General features: G+C 41.1%; 1 long non-coding RNA gene across 5 annotated transcripts in view; it reads left to right on the forward strand.

Annotated features, from left to right (window-relative positions):
* Positions 1 to 6,029: 6,029 nt before the first annotated feature.
* Positions 6,030 to 12,252, forward strand: part of LOC125630294 (uncharacterized) — a 53,559-nt gene continuing 47,336 nt past the window's right edge. For 4 of the 5 annotated variants that reach the window (XR_012666495.1, XR_012666494.1, XR_012666496.1 and 1 more), the window contains exons 1-2: positions 6,030 to 6,334; positions 10,607 to 12,141. This is a non-coding gene — a long non-coding RNA (uncharacterized LOC125630294). The remainder of the gene's footprint in view (positions 6,335 to 10,606; positions 12,142 to 12,252) is intronic. The other variant, XR_012666498.1, reaches the window with a different exon arrangement.

A 12,252-nucleotide genomic window follows, 5' to 3' on the forward strand; every position in this document is an offset into this window, starting at 1 on the left:
TGAGCTGCTCCCTTTCATAACTAGTGGGGGTGTGGCCTCCTCAGCCCAGAGAGTTGTGTTAACCCTCGCAGCACCAGTGCGGGGAAAATGCGCCCCATCACACAGTACAACACGCATTTAGAGACTTTAATACTAAGTAGTCCTCCAAAGAGGATTTCTTCTAGCATATAGTAAACTAGTTCCAAGGCTGAGCACAGAAGCTGAAAGCTAGGCTCCTTTGAATTAACTTGCCTGGATAATCCAGTTCTCTGAATAGATTATTTTCAGAATGAAAAATTGGAACAGCTCAATCCAAGGGAGTATCCAATTCTGAACAATACTGAATCTCACTTGATGACAAATTCAGCTAATGCTGTTCATAAAATAGGGAATGGCTTATTAATTTAAAGAAATACCAGTAGGGACCCTAACTGAGATTGGGGGCCCACTGTTCTAGGTAAAGTATACACACATATTAAGAGACGGTTCCTTCCGCAAAGAGTTTATAATGTAAATAGACAAGAGAGACAAAGGGTTTGAGGGGAAACAGAAGCACGGAAAGAAGAGGTGACTTTTCCAAGCTTACACAACTGGTCAATGGCAAAGCCAAGAATGGAATTCATTTTTCAGGTCTCCCAAGCCAGTGTCATATGCACTAGACCACACAGACGCTCATAATTCATTATATTGGAATATAGCTGATATACCATTGAACACAGCACTAAGTGCAGACACTTTGAAAGACAATTCAACATGAAAGGCAAATATCTAGAAAGTATTGCAACAATAAATAGCATTCCTAAATACTGAGGTGGTAAATTAGTCTTCTGTATGAGGGGAAAACCTAAAAACTTCTAAAAATCTGAAATCTTCTGTTTAAAGTATTTTTCTCACATTTTGCAAGACTTGTATAAGCTCCAAACAGAAAAAGTATTGTAATTCTGGAGAAATTCCTTAGGCCAGCTGTATGCTACATACCAGCAAACCCTATTAATGTAGACACAACTTATACCAGAAAAAACGTGTTTTGTCAGTATAGTTTATACAAGTTTCCTGAGCAAATAAAACTAAACCAGCAAAAAGACTTTTATGCCTGTATAACTGCATCTATACTTGGACTTTTGGTGGTATAGAAATGCTGTCAAAATAAAATAAAACGATCACACTCATAACTAATATTGTGATATTGTCAAAAGTTTTTAGTATCGACCTGGCCTTGGATTGAAGTGCAACAAAAATGTTTCATTTTCTTCTCACTGTGGACACCACTTTACATCCTGTAGCATGAAACAAAACAAAAATCTCAGAGTCCCGTGACTAACTTAATCACAGGTATAAATGAATGTAACTGCATTAAAGTGAGTGCAGTGGCAACAGTTTGTAGTAGCAGTAAATTTGGTCAATGGCCCCTTCTTAGCTAGGTCTCCCCAGAATGGTCCTTCAGAAATACTTTGTAGTGTTCACCCATTCTTTCGTCCCTCTCCCTATATTTACTTTCAGAATTCCATAGGGCTGATTCTCAGATACACTAATGCATCCTTACGTGACTCTGGCAAGGAAAGGGGTACATTAAAATTGGTGTAAATTATAGTACGAGCATAGTGTAAAATGCCCTGACTGCAAAGGAGAATCGGGCCATGTATCTCCTTTGCTCTGGCCCCAACTTTATGTACTCCTCCAAATTAGATCCAAGTGATTTGCAACAAACAATTTAGATGACATGTTTAGCCTCTACTGCTTGTGGAATACCCACAAATAGAAGGAAAGTTCCTCAGACTTATTCATAGTCAAATTTATTTGAAGATATCTTTTAGAATTTCTTGAGTCATCCCCATACTGACTAGAGTCGCCAGGCAGGAATGATATGATGCAGCTTATGCTTGCACATCTCCTCATTGCATGCAATTTTGAGCCAATGATTTCAAGTATCCCCTCTTCCAGTCTATTTTCTTGTAGAACGCCTTCTCACCATCTTCTCTTTCTCTGTCTCCAAGACCTCTTTCACCCTTAAATAGGCCTTGCCTCTCTACCACCACCCTCTCCTCCAGATCTTATTGCTTTCAAATTGTCTACTAACAGTGTACTGCCTTTCTTCCTCCCAAAGTTAGCTGCATTTCTAACACTGTCTGAGTGGTAATTCCTAATGCATTCAGCATGCTTCTTTGACATTTTTGGCAGCAAAGACATGAATTAACCATGCTAGTTCAGAGTCCCAACCCTTCAGAAAATTTCAAAGCCACATTCACATTCAAAAGTTTACTTGCATTAGTTAATTTGGAACCTATAGAGCAAGTGAGTTCAAGATACAAACTCTTCTGTACATAGCATCAGTGGTGTGAATAGTAATTTCCTTCCTCAATCTACAGATGTGAGTATTCTAGGTTGCAAATCACTGTACTCTTGTTTTCATCATGACTCTAACCAGAAGAGGCTGTCGAAGACTGAGGAATCACTGAGACTTTTAATTTCTAATTCAGCAATCTACATTACAAGAAGGATGTGGATAAATTGGAGAGGGTCCAGCGAAGGGCAACAAAAATGATTAGGGGTCTAGAACACATGACTTATGAGGAGAGGCTGAGGGAGCTGGGATTGTTTAGCCTGCAGAAGAGAAGAATGAGGGGGGATTTGATAGCTGCTTTCAACTACCTGAAAGGAGGTTCCAAAGAGGATGGCTCTAGACTGTTCTCAATGGTAGCAGATGACAGAACGAGGAGTAATGGTCTCAAGTTGCAGTGGGGGAGGTTTAGATTGGATATTAGGAAAAACTTTTTCACTAAGAGGGTGGTGAAACACTGGAATGCGTTACCTAGGGAGGTGGTAGAATCTCCTTCCTTAGAGGTTTTTAAGGTCAGGCTTGACAAAGCCCTGGCTGGGATGATTTAACTGGGAATTGGTCCTGCTTCGAGCAGGGGGTTGGACTAGATGACCTTCAGGGGTCCCTTCCAACCCTGATATTCTATGATTCTATGATTCTATGAATCTGGCGAAAAAAACATACTTTCTGTAACACTTTGGCAAACGCTCAGCACAGACCTCCAGGAGTGATTTTTGTGACCTTCATGGCTTATTTTCAGTCAGTTGTATTGGAATATAGCATGCTTCATGCTCATCATACATCAGAATACTTCATAATACAGCAACACAAAAACACTTAACTGGAGATGTAAGACCAAAATATTACTATATATGTTTAATTATTATTGTTGTTGTTATTATTTATTAAACGTGAAAAGGACTTTGCAAATTGAACTGAAGAAGGCAAAGAGAAATTTGAAAAATATGCTCTAGTTCAGTCATAAATCAAAATGAGCACATTTCATAAGGTACTGGCTGAAATCCCACAGCCTACATTTATGCAGGTTAGACTAGATGATTATAATGGTTCCTTCTGGCTGTATAATGTGTTTTTGTAGTTTTTGTAAAGGATGAACACATTGTGACTGATGTGTGACTAAGTGTCACAAGATTTTGTCAGCACGCTTTTGAAGTCAATTAGAGTTTTGCTTGAGAAAGGACTACAGGATTTTGTCCATACATTAATAACAAAGGACCAGTTGAGTACTCAAGTACATGCACATGGAAAGAAGAATTCCCCCAACACTGTTGGCAGGAGCAAGCTATGCCGTACTTATATGCAAGATAAAATATTATTTTGCCTTAAGACAGGTAGAGTCAACCAATTTTTGAAATAACAACTCCAGAAAATGTAGTGCTTGCTAAAAACTTTGGCTGAAAAGTTCTATGGAAATGTTGCTAGATTATTTATGAAGATATTATGCTCTATAACTAAGTCTGCAAATTTACCTTAATTGTAAGCTCAGCTGTAAAAAGTGAGTAAAAGTTCATAACATGTCACAATAACTATAACAACAAATGTTGAAGGGAAAAGGTGCAGAAAAAGACAGAAGAATTAGTCCAAACAAAATGGCCTATTGATATAGTTCAAGGACTGTGTTAAGATCATACCTGGTAAACAAGAACAGTGTGAGACCAGAAATCAATAAACCAGAATTGGGGTGTCATATATTAGGCCCATTTGGTGAACACAATAGTGAGGGGATGGACTATTCCACCCATTGATCCCCTTTTCGGGTCCTCAAAAAGAGACTTTGTGGGGAAAGGCTGGCTACCACAATGATTGAAAGGAGGGGATATGAATGCTGGGTGATTGACAGACAAAACGAAGGGAAGGAGTGAGCTTTACCATCATGGCTGCCACCCCCACTGTCTCCTTGGACCCTTAAACTTTCTCATCCTATTCTGGAGAGATATCCTGACCAGATCAGGCTAAAGAGAGGGATTCAAATGACACCATCACTAACTACAGCTAAATCCCAAACACCAACTGGGATGTGAGGCTTTGTCTCACTCTCTCTTTCTAGCAGGAGAGTGAGTTTGTGTGTGTGTGTTTTTTTTGAAAAAAGGGGGTGGGGGGGTGAGAAAACCTGTATTTGTGCTGGAAATGGCCCACCTTGGTTTTCATACACATTGTGAGGAGAGTGGTCACTTTGGATAAGCTATTACCAGCAGGAGAATGAATTTGTGTGTGTGGTTTTTGGAGGGGGGTGGGGGGGTGAAAAAACCTGGATTTGTGCTAGAAATGGCCCACCTTGATTATCATACACATTTTAAAGAGAGTGGTCACTTTGGATGGGCTATTACCAGCAGGAGAGTGAGTTTGGGGGGGGGGGCGGAGGGTGAGAAAACCTGGATTTGTGCTGGAAATAGCCCAACTTGATGATCACTTTAGATAAGCTATTACCAGCAGGAGAGTGGGGTGGGAGGAGGTATTGTTTCATGGTCTCTGTGTATATAATGTCTTCTGCAGTTTCCACAGTATGCATCCGATGAAGTGAGCTGTAGCTCACGAAAGCTCATGCTCAGATAAATTCGTTAGTCTTTAAGGTGCCACAAGTACTCCTTTTCTTTTTGCGAATACAGACTAACACGGCTGTTACTCTGAAATCTCTCTTTCTCTCTGTCACACACACACAAACACACACACACAAAACTGTGTATGTTCTTTTCCTTCCCCTCCTAATGTCTCTTTCATATCTCTCTCCTTTTTCCCTTCTGTCTAAAAAAAGATTGACTTAACAGGCCAAGATTGTATATTTTGCAACACTTCTGTAAGCCTATGACCAGAGAGGCAACTAATAGCAATTCCCTAAACAGCTTAATACTGGTACAAGTTTGCCAAGTCTCGGAGCAGCTAATCAGACGGTGTGCTGTGCCTGTGTTTTTCCAGCAGTAAGGTTGCAAATGAAAGTCAGCACCAGAGACAGAAGCTGCATTTTCTATCTTTGCTAGTTTTTTCTCTCCCCCTTTTTGTGTGTGTGTTTTGTCTTTTAGGAAACAGGATCAGACTTTAACAACAGCAACAACCCCAGCCCATCTCAATTAACTCCTTCTCTTCTCCCCTCAAAGGACAATTATTACCATCTTTGATACCATCTAAAATACTGGGGGGGGCTTTCCTTCTAAAACCTCTCTCCAGGTAATGGGAAAGGGAACAAGGGATGTTGTTAAAATGAAAGCCTTACTTGATATTTAACAGTTTTCTCTTCTTTTTCTGTATCTTAATAAAAGGTTAAAAGGATTTTTAATTATGTGTTTGCCATGGTATTAAGCAGGCTGAGGTCTCTATATAACAAACCTCGAACCTCGTTTAAAACTGTTTAACTTTGGGCAGTGATTGGATAACACCTTTGATTCTTTGGGCCCATATAGTCCATGTAAATTAATACAACATGTCAACAAAGAATTATAACAGTTCATTCTGAAGGACACCAGGACACACCCAAGTAGGGATGAGTTAACCCAGGGGTCTCAAACATGCAGCCCGCAGAGTTATTTTCTGAGGCCCGCCATAGCTCCCCTCAAACCCCCGCCTCTGCCCCCCGAGCGTGCCACGTCCCCGCTCCTCTGTCCACAGCTGTTTGGCGGTGCTTAGGACTTTCCAGGAGGGAGGGGGGAGGAGCGGGAACACAGCGTGCTCAGGGCAGCGGGTGAGAGGTGTGGGTGACGGGAGCACAGTGAACACGGGCTGGAGAACTCAGGAGGAGCACAGGGCGGCCACATAGCCGGCTGGAGAGAAGCGGCGCTTTGAAGGGGAAACTGCCGCTTCTCTCCGGCTGCCCCTGCTCATCCTGAGTCCTCCGCCCATGTTCACAGGGCCGCATTCCAAAAGGGGCTTTAGAGCTGCAGCTCAGGGCCCTACAGCCCCTGCACCCACTGTGATCCAGGTGGCCCTGCCTGGCGGGGGGCGGCTCCCAGAATCGTGGCCATGGGGGCAGTGCCACGCTGAACGGAGCCACCTGCACCCCCCCGCACCAAACAGGAGCTGACCCAGGTAAGTGCTCTGCACCCCTTGCCTGTCCCAGCCCTGTGCCGCCTCCCACATCCTAAGTCCCTAACTCCCTCCCTGACCCTGCACCCCAACCCTGAGCCTCCTCCCGCACCCTAAATCCCTCCCAGAACCTGCACCCCCAGCCCTGAGCCCCAGGAGGAGAATGGAGAAAAAAAGAATGAAAAATGGGGGGGTGAGGGGGGAGATAAGAGAGAATGCTCCCCCCATGGGGGGGGCAAAAATGAAGCTGAGCACAGGGACCCACTAACTCTAAATCCACCATGGTGAAAAGGTGTCAGTGATGCGGCCCTCAGGCCAATGTACTAGTCCTCATGCGGCCCTCGTGGTGATTTGAGTTTGAGATTAACCAGTTTTGTGGAGCTGAAAGATTTTTGGGTTTGCAAAAGTGATTGAAATTAGTAAACTTTTTTCTCTGCCAAATGGAACACTACAGACCAAATTCTACTGTTGGCACTGATATTAAGTGACTGCAACTCGGGAATTATACCAGTTTACCCAAGAGCAGAATACATAACACTAAAAAAAATGGGGCACATATTAAACAGATCTACCAATACTTTATTTATCTATCTGTTTACAATAAACATAATAAGGAGATAGGACTCTGAGTAGTAAAATAGCTGAACACTGTTTTTAACCAGTCTCATCTGTACTACTGTAAAAAAACACCAAGTATCCTCCTTCTCCTTGTAATCCTGTAACACCTTATGGTTATATATTTCACTCCAGAATTGCTTTTGTGTTATTTCTCAATATGAAATTTTAAAATGTTTGTTAAGTGTTGTGTTTTTCTTAAAGTCATCCAAAGATTCCTCTATTTTGTGCGGGGGGAAAAGTGATGATTGAATACAAAGCTATTACCGATAGCTTTTTATTAAAATTGGGCAATAGAGACCTAAAGCCTAATGGCCGGTCATGCACCACTTCACTGGATTCCGTGGAAACAGTGAGGTAGTATCATCTTCTTGGTTAAAGCATGTTGTTATGTTAAAAACTTAACATGCTGTTGCTATGTGACTTCTTTGGCTGGCACAGCTGACAGTTTGTCTACTTGGATTGGTAGTTGTTTATTAATGTGGTACAATAAGTGAGACTATTCTCCTTTTGAGACCAAGTCAATATTTATCTTCCACTTAGAGGATGGAAGTTATTTTGGTTTTAGAATTTAGAAAGACAAGCGGTGTATATATTGTACGTGAGTATGATGAGATTTGGGTCAGACACATGGTACCCATTTCCAATGGATCTTTTCAAACATAGATTTCATTCCCAAAAGAAGCGTTGCAAGTGTATACTGAAGTGCTGTGTGCATGCTAGCATCTTGGGGCATGCTTTGACAAGGCAAGAGGGCAAGTCCTGGCAGTTTTGGATGTGATATTCCACAACAGAATTAAATCAGTATAATTGCATCAGACACATTAATATAAAAAAAGGCTCTGAAATCTAATAAACATTTGAGCTGGTTGAAAATTTTCGCATGGAACATTTCTCCATCGAAAAATGTTGACTCATTTAAATTGAAGCATTCTGTGTCAGCTGACTCTGACAAAATTTCATTTGGAAAAAAAATCATTTAGCCAATTTTTCATTTAGAAACATCTTTACATTTCAACGTTTATTTTATTTTTATATTTTTATAATATAATATTTTTATTTTATTTAAATGTATATGCTTGCACTGTAACAAAATCAAAAATTACAAAATAACATGACAAATGAAAATGTTTGCTCCTGATGTCTAAGGGAATCCCATTGTCTGTTTGATGACAAATCTGAGGTTCCAGTTACCTTGGAACTTCTTGCTCTAGTTCGTTCTCCAATATACAACCAAGCTTCATCCTGAAATCAACTCTCCTGCCCATTCTGCTTGGTGCAGAGGAAGTTTGATCAATATAAGAAAAGCAAAATTAAAATGCACCACCAATTGACTTGAGGAAAACTAAAATCTAGGGACTAAATTTTCATCCCACCTAGACTCCAACAGTAAGAAGCATAAAAATTAATGGCTAACAGGACTGAACTCCAGTGAATACAAATCAACACTTTAAAAATATCAATGCTGATAGAGCAAGTCTTTTTTCTGCAGGAATATAGTGGAATTTCTCTTTGTGCATGATTGTCCTCTCTTAACAATTTTGTCCTATGGGACTTTTTAGTTTACTATTTTAAATACCCAGTTCTCCATTATCCACTGTTCCATGCAATGGTACAATCATATGGAACTCTGGACCATAACAATCCCTTCAGAACTTAGCTCCAGTGTCTCTAGTTCCTTGACTTTTTGTTTCCTTTTGGTGCCATCCATTCTACTCTGACTCCTGGATTAGATTCAGTGACTCCAGAAATGTTCTTCAATGTTCACATTAGTGTCACCTGCAGCCATTAACCTGCCTTATCTATCATTCATTAAGGCCCAGGTTTTTTAAGGCATTTGGGTGTTGGTCTGCTCCACGTTGCAAAGCCTAAGTGATTTAAATGACTAAGTCCCATTTTCAAAGGTATTTAGGTACCTAAAGATGCAGATAGGCCCCTGGGGGCCAGATTTTTAAAAGATATTTAAGCACTTAACAATGCAGATAGGTGTCTAATGGGATTTTTAAAACTGTCTAGGTACATAACTCCTATCAATTTCAATGAGAGCTCTGCACCGAGGTGCTTTTGAAAATCCCACCTTTAGGTGCCTAAATACCTTAAAAAAAATCTGGCCCCAAGCTTTGATGACAATTAACTCTGTCTTCACGACATTCCACCTAACAAGCAATCAGTGACAGTGCAGGAACACCCCCTAGTTATGGAAATAATCTTCACTGGTGATGAATGAAGGGAGCAGATGACAAGATATTCCAACCAAGTGATTAATGAATGTATGTGTGCGTGCACCCATGCACAGATCTATTCTCTTTCACTCACTTTCTTGCACACACACGTAATATATTGGGGGAAATGAAAAATCCTCCACATGTTTTTATATTATTGGCAAAAGGGCAAGTCTTGGCAGTCTTGGATGTTATATTCCACCACAGAATTAAAACAGTGTAGTTGCATCTGACGTATTAATATAAAAATGGCTCTGAAATCTAATAAACATTCGAGCTGGTTCAAAATTTTCAGATGGAACATTTCTCCATCGAAAAATGAGTCATTTAAATTGAAACGTTCTGTGTCAGCTGATTCCAATTTTTTTTTGTTTTGTGAGAAATTTTGTTTTGTGGGAAATTTTGACTTTTTGTCCCTGCTTGGAGCTATTTTTTCCCCGAAAGGTTGGAATTTCCCACCAGCTCTGATAAATGTCATACATCAAAACTACAAAGCTGGACATTTCACTTTTCAGATCCCATTTCCACTGGGTGTCTAATTCACTCCCAATGACAGCTGTGCAAAACAATTGTCTTGTTTCACAGAAGTTTTAATTTTTTTGTTTTACATTAACCTGAGCTTGCAATTTTATATCAGTGAGTCTCAATTTGATGTTCAATTTCAAACTGCTAAATTCTGAGTGTTTTCCACCCCAAAACATAAATCAGCCCATGTTTCACCTTGAAATGCAGCCTAGCCTTGATTAAAACCTGCACCAGATTTGCTAAAGCGTTCACAAAGGTTTGTGAATCTTTTGGCAATCTGTCAAGAGTTTTTAGTTTGTAACAAACATTTTACACAGCTATAATCCTAGCTCCTTTTACTGTTAAAACTTGTAAACTGTAAATAGTTCATTTTAGCTGATTTTGCTTTTAACTCTTTGTCTCTCTTAGAGAAATTAAAAAGGTACCATTGATGCAGGGAATAGAAAAAGCAAATGAGTAACACAAATAATCTGTATGCCTATAATCTATGCATTACTTGTTAACACAGCACCCAGAAAGGTGCTAAATACTTCACATGTGCAAAACAAAGACCCTGTGTACAATCTAATAAACACAGCTTTTATGAAAAGGGAAAAAGAGCTGAAGGGTCAAGAAGAAATACAAGATTTGTTCGTTTGTTTGTTTAAAATAAGGGGATTATTTTACTCTATTCCGAGGTTTTGGATCCTGCTCACTGACCTCCACAACTGGACTCTTATGCCAATACAATGGTGATTTGCCCAGGCATAAAGATGCACTTTGCAAATCAGGTTGCAGGACTGGAAACCTAATTTTCACTTCTTATTGTTTCTTGACCCCCTTGCTGACTTGCCACTATTTTTACTTCCTTGTTTTTAAATCCTTGTCTACTGTATTTTTGTTGGTATTTTAACTTCTGTTCATTTTTCATAAGGGAAAGAACAGAAACATTTAGAAACCGAACACCCAGAATTCGTAAACAAGAGCTGTGATTTTTTCCCCACCTTGGAAACAAAAGAAATGAAAGTGGCCAAAAAAACCTCATGTCTGAAAAAGCAACTGTTCCTCAAAGAGCCTTAGAAGCATCTTCTGTTGTGGCCATGCAAATTGTAAAATGCTAACATTCAGACACCATTGGTGAGTCCCTTCTGCTCCCAACAGCAATAGAAGTCTAGAATTGTGATTGAAGCGCAAGCGACCATGGCACTGAAAACCATTTCGATGTCAAACTAAGACGCAGAAGACAGAGAGGGCATCAATTGTTTAGAGAGCACAGTGACCAGAGATCACATGCATACCCAACAAGCAAGGTATATATCAACATCTTTTTTATCATTGGTATTTCAGTCGTGTCTAGGAACCCCAATCATGGACAAGAATCCCATTGTGTGAGGCACTGTACAAACATAACAAAAATACAGACTCTGCCAAAAGGAGTTTACTGTCTCAACAATAATCCTTAGTCTTTTTACAGCTTACAGTATTTATCCCCTTTTCCTCATCTCTCAGTGTCCTCAGAAGAGAACTATGGAAGGCAACATCGCCTAGAAGATAGAGCACTGGACTGGGACTCAGACAAGTTGGGTTATACTTCCAACTGTGTCACTGTCAGCGTGGTGACCTTGGGCAAGTCATTTCACCTCACTGCCTCGGTTTCCCCATCTGTGATAATGATACTCACCTCCCTTTCTAAAGCACTTTGAGATCTACGAATGAAAAATGTTATGTAACAGCTAAAAAAGAATGTGAAGAGCAACTAGCAAAAGACTCAAAAACTCATAGCAAATTTTTTTAAAATACATCAAAAGCAGTACACCTGCCAAACAATCAGTGGGGCCATTGGACGATTGAGGTGCTAAAGGAGCACTGACAGATGACAACACCATTGTGGAGAAGCTAAAAGAATTCTTTGCATCAGTCTTACTGCAGAGGATATGAGGGAGCTTCCCACACCTTAGCTGTTCTTTTTAGATGACAAATCTGAGGAACTGTCCCAGACTGAGGTGTCAGTAGAGGGAACACATTGATAAATTGGACAGTAATAGGTCACCAGCACCAAATGGTATTCACCCAAGAGTTATGAAATAACTCAAATATTAAATTGCAGAACCACTAACTATGGTATGTAACTGTAGTGGGGTGGATTGGCTGCCCACAGACCTGGAGGGGGAGGAGCCCCTCATTGAACCCTGGTGGGCGGAGCCATGCCACGCTCAACTCTCCCGCTGGAAGTTAGTGGGTGGGACCGGAAGTACAAAAGGCGGGACGGAGAACTCAGTTGGGAGGCAGCCGCCAGAGGAGCCAGGCACCTCCGGTTCACTCCCAAGCTGGGAGGCTGCGGCAGGCCCTTAGGGAGCCAAGGACTGGCCAGGACTGCCAGGGCCATTTACAGACCTGAGCATGGAGGAGCTGCAAGCCCTGACAGAGGCCTTCTTCCCCGACGACCAGGACGACCCTCTACAGAGCCAGGTACAACCTGAGGGGGAGTTGGGAAGTGGCCCACGGGTAGCTGACCCCTGTCTGGCTGCAACGCTGACAGCGAGTGCATCAGCGTGTTGTGGTCAGGATCCCCCCTGACCC

The sequence above is a fragment of the Caretta caretta genome, chromosome 1 (assembly GCF_965140235.1).
Source record: "Caretta caretta isolate rCarCar2 chromosome 1, rCarCar1.hap1, whole genome shotgun sequence".
Lineage (NCBI taxonomy): Eukaryota > Metazoa > Chordata > Testudines > Cheloniidae > Caretta > Caretta caretta.